The sequence below is a fragment of the Pseudoliparis swirei genome, chromosome 6 (assembly GCF_029220125.1).
Source record: "Pseudoliparis swirei isolate HS2019 ecotype Mariana Trench chromosome 6, NWPU_hadal_v1, whole genome shotgun sequence".
NCBI classification, from domain to species: Eukaryota; Metazoa; Chordata; class Actinopteri; order Perciformes; family Liparidae; genus Pseudoliparis; species Pseudoliparis swirei.
The window spans coordinates 9,104,989-9,114,657 of record NC_079393.1 but is presented as its reverse complement, the minus strand read 5'-3'; the positions used below and the strand labels follow the sequence as shown (position 1 = coordinate 9,114,657).

Genomic DNA, 9,669 nt, shown 5'->3' with positions numbered 1-9,669 from the left:
AAAGATGAACATAACTATAGCCTGGGATTCCCATGAATACTATTTATAAAAAGCACATTACCTATTGAAACACAGGCGCTCCACAGCTGCTCACTGTCTCGTTCATTCCTGTCATCCTTTTGCCCCCCGTGTGTTAACGAGGTTAGGCAGCCAGTAAATGCTGCTCCCACTCAATATAGAAAAATCATAATGTAATAATGCAGCAGACAGAGAGAGGAAATGCATCCCTTCTCTGTGTAAACAGATCTAACTCACAAACTTGTCCCCCAGCAGTAATCACATCAGTAATTTGATTTCTATTGCACCTTTGGCCCAACCTCCAGACTGAGTATGAATACGCCTCTCCCGTCCGTGTCGGGATCATATCTCCGGGAGGTTTTGACAGGTGATGTGTTCTCCCATCTTTGTTGTGTAACGCTGTATCCTCGGGGTGGCCGCTGCTCAATTACACCTCACACATAGCCGCGGCAAGTAAACCCAGCTCATTAGCGCTTAATTAGTTTAGGAGCGAGCCTCAGACATGAGATAAGATGTGAAGAGTTTAATTGCGGAATTTGATTGCCTCTTTTGAAAAAAACAAAAGAGGTGACAGAAAAAACAGTTATAGAATAACAAATCGTGACAGTGTGAGTGGATAATAAAGACTTAATGTCGTTGACAAAGTCATACACTTTAACATAGCAGATGCACAACATTATACACTTATTGTTAACAGCTCACTTTTTCTTCACAGCCACCATTAAAATGTAAATATTATGATGGCTATGGTGTTGTTTTCAACTGCTGCGTTTTAATGTAATAAGAAAAGGGCGACTTTGGCTCAGTGGTTATCAGGTCTGTCTTTCAATCAGGGGTTGGCGGTTCAATCCTAGTCGATGTGTCCTTGAGCAAAACACTTCACCCTGTGTTGGTCCCTGTCGCTGTGTCTAATGGTGTATGAATGTAACAAAAGCATCAGCTAAATGAAATGTAATGTAATATATCTTCTGACTGGGTCTGAGATGAATCTGTGTCACTCACCCATCACCTCTGATGGGAGGCAGGTCATTTGTCGGTGCTGCATCTGTTGAGTTATTCTTCTCAAAATGGAATCAAATGACATAATCAGTAAAGACAACAGGCAGAATTGGAGTTACCAACGAGGCAGAGAAGACGTTTTCTCTTTTTGCACTTTAACACAGAGACTCGACAAGATTCCCGTTGCAACCTCGCGCATGCTTCGTCTCCAGGGTGCCGTATCCTTGAACTTGTGAACATCCCTTCAAGTATTTCACAGATAATATACATGAGGGAAATTAACAGGATGTTTTTTAATGAGATTCAAGAGGTATGCAGACATATCTGGAGGCGGTCTGTAATCAGAGGCAGAGGTTACAATACTTCCATATAGTTTTGCACCATCGGCACATGTGGATGAGCATCCCCTCGCCCCCTTCAGATGATGATGAGGGAAACTGGCTCCATCGACGCTCGGGAATTATGTCCTGACCTTGTTTGCACCCTTTTTTTTTCTTTTTCAGCTTCCAATCACATTTAAATATGAACCCTGTTGAGTAAAGCAGATATGTCTTAGAATGGGCTTCAGACACATGAAAGCAGATGTGAGGAGAAATAAATGAGTGGCAGGGTGTGTGTGTGGGCTCAGGGATTTTGATAACCTTTAAAAAAGGGTCATTTATTTAGGCTTTTGTAATGAACTGCACTTTGGCTTGTTTCCAACTGATTACATATCTATAAACCCATTTTCATCTTGCTTCAAATCCGTGCAACAACCTAATTTCAGCTAATCTCAGACAACCAGCCTCTGGATGCAACTCAAACCAGAAACCTTGTCTTCTTGCCAAACCAGGCTTATCACAGTAATAACCTCGTCACTTGCACTTCCCAGTGTTTGATACTTTGGCTGCAGATGGCTACCATTGCTAAGCATGAGATAGTGCATGTGTGCAACGTGCAGTGAGAGAAGAGAGCATGGCTGGCTGGCTGGCTGGCAGCAGATTGAACTAAAAGGAAATGTCGCTTTTCAAGTCACATGTGCTCATCCAGCAGAGTCTTGGTTGACCCCGCAGGATACTGTATGATTATCAGTGCAATCTGTCTCTCAGGGCAAACTGGTGGTGGAGGGTATCAGGACATGCAAATGGCTCCAAGCAATTAAGGTCCAGAACAGCTGGAATGAAGTCCACTGGTGAAAGCACTCACACTGGACTAATGGTGGTCCTATGTCTGGTTTTCTTTGAATTTTATTTTCATTTATTCTCTTTCATTTCATTGAAAATATGCAGGATTATTAAGCCTTCCTGCGTGGAGCATTTTTTGCGATGCTTATAACTTTAACAGTAATAATACTGCAGATAAATGAAAGCAAAAAAGAGCTCCCTGCTGTTTAATAACATACAATCGCATTGCCGAGCATTAAGGGACAACTTTGTCCAGCTGTTGTCCAGCTGTGGCGTGCTAGAGCACCAGCAACGCGTCTATTTGGAAAACAATGTGCCCGACCGCTTCAGTGCCCCGAGGCCGCCACACGTCGGCAGCGGCGCTGCGGCGCGCGCATCGGGCGTGCGCACGCCCCCTGAGCGCTGCTGCTCCTGCATGCTGCTGCGCGCCCCCGCAAGTGTGTGCATGCGCGAGCGCGTCGGTAAACCGAGGAGAGGAGAGGACCAGCGACTGAGGCAGAGAAGAGACAAGTGCACAAGAGGGCTCGGCGCTGAACGGGACCGCGCGTAAACAAACAGGAGCCGACGCAGCGGGACCGAGGACCCGGAGCCGGAGACGTGAAACCGGAGAGACGGTGAGCGAAATAAAAAACATTCATCACACACACGTGTCGCGTGTAGCTCAACGGTCCACTGGCAGGAGTTTGTGGAGAGGGGAGCAGCACGTTGAGTTGGATGCTGCAAGGCTGAGAGAGAGAAGAGAGAGAGAGAGAGAGAGAGAGAGAGAGAGAGAGAGAGAGAGAGAGAGAGAGAGAGAGAGAGAGAAAGAGAGAAAGAGAGAGAGAGATGGCTGTTTCAGAGCTGAATCTTAATTTAAAAAAAACATTTGTTCAAGACGCGTTTATACGTGTTAGCTCGTGGTCATCAGTGAGATGAGGTGCAGGTGTGCATTTCCCGCAGCACGCGACTGTCAAATTAGAGCTTGACAGAAGATGCTGTGAAGAAGTCGTTGTCACTTGTCTTCCGTATTCATGCCATCTGTCCTTTGCTCCGTGAGGATCACATTACCCGCTGTAGCCTGTAAGTAAAGATAGGTGGATGGATGGCTATATAGATAGATGGATAGATAGATGGATGGATGGATACACAGATATATGTGCTGTATTTGACAGTTGTGTTGTTGTGACCTGCATGTTGATGAAATAGCTGCCTTCTTGCACCAAATCCCTCATGTCCTAATAAAATTGATTTAATCCGCACATGTTTAATTCCCTTCATATTCATATCACAACTCTGTCTTGTTTCGACTGACCGGTCAGTTTGCTTAGTCTAATTTCCCCTCATCAGATTCAATATGATTATGGCAACCCCCAGAGGTCCACCAATTACATCCCATTTCATTTATTATACAAGCCAAGCTTTTGCTTTACTGAAAGAGAGAAAACATAAATTCACATTCCCACCCAAATCCTCTGCTTACTCCCCCTCCTCCTCCTCCCTCCTTCCTCCTCCTCCTCCCTCCTTCCTCCTCCTCCTCCTCCTCCCTCTGTCTCCCCTCGGTCAAAGCTTCAGTCAAGGGGGGAACTCACCACCATGCAACAACACCCCCCCACCCCTCTTCCACACACACTCACACACATGCCTCAGCTGCACACTTTCGCTGCCTACTCGGATCGCCATATTAATAAAATGCTCATGATCCCGGCTTCATTGTGCGGAAGCTCTTGTTCTTACTTTCTCTCTGAAAGGTCTGACACACTTTCCAGTATTGTTAATTCACCGCAGGCAGACTATTGCTAATCTGTCTAAGAAGATAACAATATGCCGTATGTTTCGTTTGCATTAATTCTCAAATGGGCGGCAACATGTACACTACCACTTTACACACACATATATCCCTGATTATGTGTGTGTGTGTGTGTGTGTGTGTGTGTGTGTCTCTTGATGGGCTCTTCAGTCATATCTTCACCACGGTAAATCAGGAGCCCGGAGAGCCACTGCTGTGCAGCTCCTTGAGCTCAACCGACAGGACATTTCAGGGCTCATTTGACCATTGTGGAGAAATCAGGACACGATAGTGACCTACATTGTGCTGCCGTCTTCACTTCCACCCTCAGCACAAACGGCACTATAGGCATGGAGATTTGCATAACTCAGGGATTATCATGACACACGGCGGCCGGAGTTATTGTGAGAGCAGCAGTCAGTCACACCGCTGACATAAAACCAGTGGCGGGCAGCGCTGCTGCGGGGGCTATGGGAAAAGCTTGGGCGTCGGGAGGGAAAATGCCACTTATTTCACTCTGTGGGCCGCAGAAACACGCAGACTATTCTGTGAGACGAGATCAACGCTCCTTCTGTCGGCGGCCGTCTGTGGCTTCATGAACTCCGCCAAACAAAGTGTCTCACAGATAGAACGACTTGTTCTGTGGTGGTGATGACATCATGACTGGGAGGATCGGACCTGAACCTGCGTTTCCCTTCGGTGATTCATTTCAAGGAGACGGTTCATCTGTGTCGTAGACGTGATGTTTCAGAGAGGGGGAAAGAAGATGACTCAGAGTCACAGTTGACACGGCATTGTAAAGGATACTTCAGGATAATTACAACTTGGGTTTTACTTTCATCGTTTTAATCTTAATTTTTATGATTTGTACCGATTAACTAATTGTTGAGATCTGGTGAAAAAATGGACATCCAACAGGGCAAGATATGAGCAATCAGACTTGAGCTGAAGTTATTTGTTCCATCGATCAGTTTATTGCCAATCTATTCATTCAGTATTATTTCAAGAAAAAAACCAAATGGTTCCAGCTTCTCAAAAGGGAAAATTTGATGACCGTAAACTGAATATATTTAGTTTTTTGGACTGACTGACAGAAATCAATACATTTGAAGACATAAAATTGAGCTGTGGGGAATGTTAACAGGAATTATTCAATATTTTCTGACATACTATAGACCAGGCGCTTGATTGATTAATTGAGTAAACAGTAGACAATTAAAAATAATTATAAAAACATTGTCATCAGGCCTTGGATCAGAATCTTTATATGGAGGTAAAACTCTTTACACTGAGTGTTTTGGTAATACATCTTCAAGGCACTTCGTGTATTCAACTACAATACGTACAGGAGGTCAAAGTTCAACAGTGTGTTGGTCTGTTTAACTGTGATGATTTTTGACAACTGAATATTTTCATTACAAACTACAGTTTTCCACCTGATTTTTCCCCCAAGTAAGTTTGTCTAAACATTTGTTTTGTTCATAACCTTATATGTGTCATCTGACTTCCCGCGTCCCCCGCTCTGACTGGCTGCGCTGGGATAATTAATTTTTAATTGAGAGTGGCACAGACACAGCCAAATATGGCCCCATCGTTGGTCACTCCGGCCGATTGACTGAATGATTCACTGTGTCCCGGAGACACGTGTGCTCTCGTTGTGAATGGGAGCGCTGTGCCGCTCAGCTGTGATGAGGCGGAGCCCCCCGGGGACCGTTGGAGGCCCATGCCTATCCATTAGTGTCAGCGCGGTGTGGGTGTTTCATCCCAGTGGGACAGTCTCACACAGCAGCACGGCACACTGACATCGCCTGGACCCCCTTGTCAAGAGCATGTTCGTCTCATTTTGGGACTGATGAGCGCCTCATTAGTGGACCCCCCCCCCCCCAGTGCTTCACAGGGGCGTCAACACTTGCCTCTGTTGTAATTTGGACAAATATATGGAGGGGCAGATGAGAACATGCAAAGAAGAACATATATGTTCATTACAAATACACACACACACACACACACACACACACACACTCACTCACTTTCTCCCTCTCGGTGTGGGGGCCTGTATGGCTGCAAGCTGGTGTGTGCAATTAGAGTTTCACACTCAGTTAGGCAGCGGTCTCTAATGGGGATTGACACGTTCCTGCGAATCCATTCCTCACAGCTGCAACTGTTGATGTTAACATGCTCGACCTCTATTAAATTATTAGGAGTGGATGGTGACCGACGAGTAAGGCACGTGGATATGAGATGATTTATGTGTCGCTCATAGCTCGACTGGTTTTCTGAGTAATTATATGAGAAGATGTGGAGAAACTTTGATATTTTCTGTTTCCAACTCCTGCAGCAAAATTGCTTTCCATGGTTTATACTTATTTTGTTCTTACTTCACGGTGGGGTTGGTAATCTTCAAAAACATTGTTGTTACCTTTTGTTAAAAAATCTCATTACATCCCGACAGCATCAATCAAATACTCTGACAAAAGAAAGAGATGTGGTGTATGTGGCTGTCGCTGTCGTAATAAGCCTGCTGACCATTTCATTTGGCCCCAATGCAATGATTGGACGGCCCTCCTGCCCGTGTCGCTTCTGCCCAGGCACTCATTGCTCCTCACTGGAGTTGGTTTGTTATTTACTTTCATTGTATGTTTATGTTTTGAATGATATTTTTTGGGGGGGGGGATTTGAAGGGAGGCCTGAAGGGATGAGCTGTCAGTGACTTTTTTTTAGCTAGATTGAGCATCTTTTAGTGCGGCTCGCTGCTTTCATTGGAAAAGAGTTTTCAACACTGGGCTGCGCTTTCAGTTGGAAACTTTAAAACACAATTTTCTAGTTTCTCAGGATGACCAACCCTAGCTTTAACTGCTCAGAACACATAGTCGTCGGTAAGCATACATGTTTAACATTCTCTAGCTCCAGCTACTCAAATGTGAGGATTTGCTGCTTTGTCTGTTTTGTATCATTGTAAATGTATCATCCTGCAGTTTGAACAAAGCCAGCGATTTGATGACGTCTTCTTGGATTCTGGCAAATTGTGATATAGACTGTGCTGTCGAGATCGGTCCAGCTATGCAAGACGACATCCCAAGTTCAGTTGAAGAAATTGAATGATGCATCGATGAGAAAAGAAATACTTACAATTTCTCTGGTTCTCGCTTTTCAAATGTGAATACTTTGTGTTGTTTTCGTTTTCTATAATAGTAAACCTAATATCTTAGTTTTTTAAAAGAAAACTAGCAACTTGAGTATCAACTTCGGCTCGGTAAATTATCAGCAGGATCATCAAGTTTTGTATGAATTAAAGAGCTCTAATGTTCCATCGGGTTGTATTTCTAGGGAACATGGACAGATGGGGGATGAGTAGCGGTCAGTGCTGATGTCCCTGAACAGCTTACGGTGACGCTGGAGTCATTACAGCAGAGCTTTACAACACCACAGTCATCAAGCCCAATCACTCAAGGTTGCCCAGGGAACGCTATTATCGCCTGTGTCGGGTTATTACACCCCTCGGTGAGAACAAAGCATTTAGAGATGCTCTTGTCTCTCTGGTTGGGGTAATGAACGTAATGTTGTGGGTCTTTATGTGCCCTCTCTCCGAGAGGAGCGCCCGACAGGTTAACTCGCTGCGCTTAGATCTGACTCCCAGTCAACCTTGACTTTAGAGACTCAATATGTACAAACGAGGTGTGGCGCTCGCCATATATTTTCTGAATGTGCATCAGACGATCTGCTGTCTTGCCACCCGGTAGAACAAGTGGAGAGAGGGGAAGGAAGAGGGAGTGTTTTAAAGCTTTAGGGTCGCGGGGAGGAGGTGGATCGCCGACGCTCAGAAGAGGCGGGGAACAAAGGGTCTGTGTTCACCGTCTGTACTGGCGGGACGGCTGCTTGCCGCACAGGGGGCGATGCAGGGTTATGGCGGCCACAATGGAAACTGTGGTGTTGGAGCCTCGTTTGAACACACGGCTGTTCACGCTGAAGAGGACCGGAGAGGCAGTCCTTCCTCCCAACGGCCTTCAGGCCTGTCGAGCTCCGGGCCAACTTCGGATGGGCAGCAGATGTCGGAGAGGCAGTCCCAGTGGCATCGCATAACAAGGACCACTGCTTCCCGCCCGTCCTGAACACAACAGGAGGCGGCCTTCCGCCGCAGGGGAAGGAACATCAGAGAGAATTCAGGACGAGTGTGCACTTGAATGCTTTCAGCCTGTTCTCCATCCATCTCTCCTCTTTGCATAGAGCTTCAGAGCAACTCGCCGCTCATCCCACTCCCTGTTGGCACAGCGATGCAGCCCACTTGTGCCGTCTAATGGCTCGGCAAATACATCTCCACGGCTCTTTTTCTGCTTATAATTTTGGAAGTTTAAAGAATGGGCCCTGCCAAGAATGTCCACTTCATTCCTTCACACTCCAGTCCGTTTGTGTTGAACGTTCTAAACTTGTTCTGCGGAGATGAGCGAAGGCGTGGATTATGTTTGTCGCCCCAGCACAAGATGCAGCGGTGATTGAATCGACAGGAAATAAGTGGACACTTGGCTGTCAGCTCATGAATAAAGTTGACATGGAAACACAAAGTGGCTTTTCCATGGTCCAGTCGGCTCGCTGACCTCAAGGTCTTATTTAGGCCGGGCCTTCCAATGCCCTTACCCCCCTGCTCCACCCTCTACCCCCTCCCACACCCCGGCCGAGGGTAAGACACCGTGTTAGCAGCTCAGCAGCCACCACTGAAGGGCCCTTAATCCAAGTGGGATGACAGCTTGGCTCTCTGTGCTGTTTCTGTGGCGCTGAGACCAATGGGCTTTTCTTTCCCTTTTTCATCTCTTAAACCCCCCAAACACAGACACGGGAATCCGGGGGGAGAGAAAAACAAAGGAACGGGATGGCAAACAAATCCAAGTGTAGATCTGAGATTCACCCCCTTTCAGCAGAAGATAAATGTGCGTGTTCTTTGAGATAGCGAAAGCACAACATACAATGCTGGCTTGGGTTACGTTGTTGTTGTTGTTGTTCTTTTTTGTCCTGGTGCCACGTGTGTTGTAAAAAACATAATCTATACCCAGATAATCTTTGTCCAGGCTTCGAAATGATTAGGGAAGATTGAGGTCAGAAAAGCATTAGAATCATAAAATGTTGCGTCTCTGTCGAAGCAGATCCCTTTCCCCTCCTCTCCACCAATCAGCTGATCAGTCCAGAGATCACAGATGGGCCAATCGTCACCATCGGTACGACAATGGGCATCACACACGTCTGCCAGGCAACGTTCTCCTTTTCCCAGCTGACCACGCTGCCAGACTAATGGGGATCACTGGGGAGAGTCGGGAGCCACAGTCACGTCGCTGGTTAGCCGCATTCATTTCGTCTGAGTATTAATCATCTGTCGTTATGAAAGCTGTCAGTTGATCTGTTCAGTTGATCGACAGACATTTTAAAAAATGTGTTGGTCCAGCTTCTCAAATGTAAGGATTTGCTTCTTTTTACTGTTTTATTTAATTTGTACATGTAATGAATTGAGCTTTTTGACTGTCGGACAAAATATATTATTGATCTGAATGAATCATACCGACCTGCATTAACAAATACTTCCTGTTAAATCCAGGACATCACGAGGCCATCCACCATGGCGGTGACTGTGCTCAGGCACTGTGCCAAAGCAATTTAGGATCAATTGCGGGCAACGGAATACCAATCAGTATAATCTCCTTGCGGCTCCGGCTTTCTTCAGGAGCTGGAAGAATGTCA

At 46.0% G+C, this 9,669-nt stretch overlaps 1 protein-coding gene across 1 annotated transcript in view; it reads left to right on the top strand.

Moving 5' to 3' along the window:
* The first annotated feature begins 2,705 nt into the window (after positions 1-2,705).
* The window catches only part of LOC130194903 (neuronal cell adhesion molecule-like), an 80,069-nt gene continuing 73,105 nt past the window's right edge, over positions 2,706-9,669 (top strand). Inside the window, exon 1 of the mRNA XM_056416112.1 lies at positions 2,706-2,794. The gene's annotated coding sequence lies outside the window, so the exon portion shown is untranslated. The remainder of the gene's footprint in view (positions 2,795-9,669) is intronic.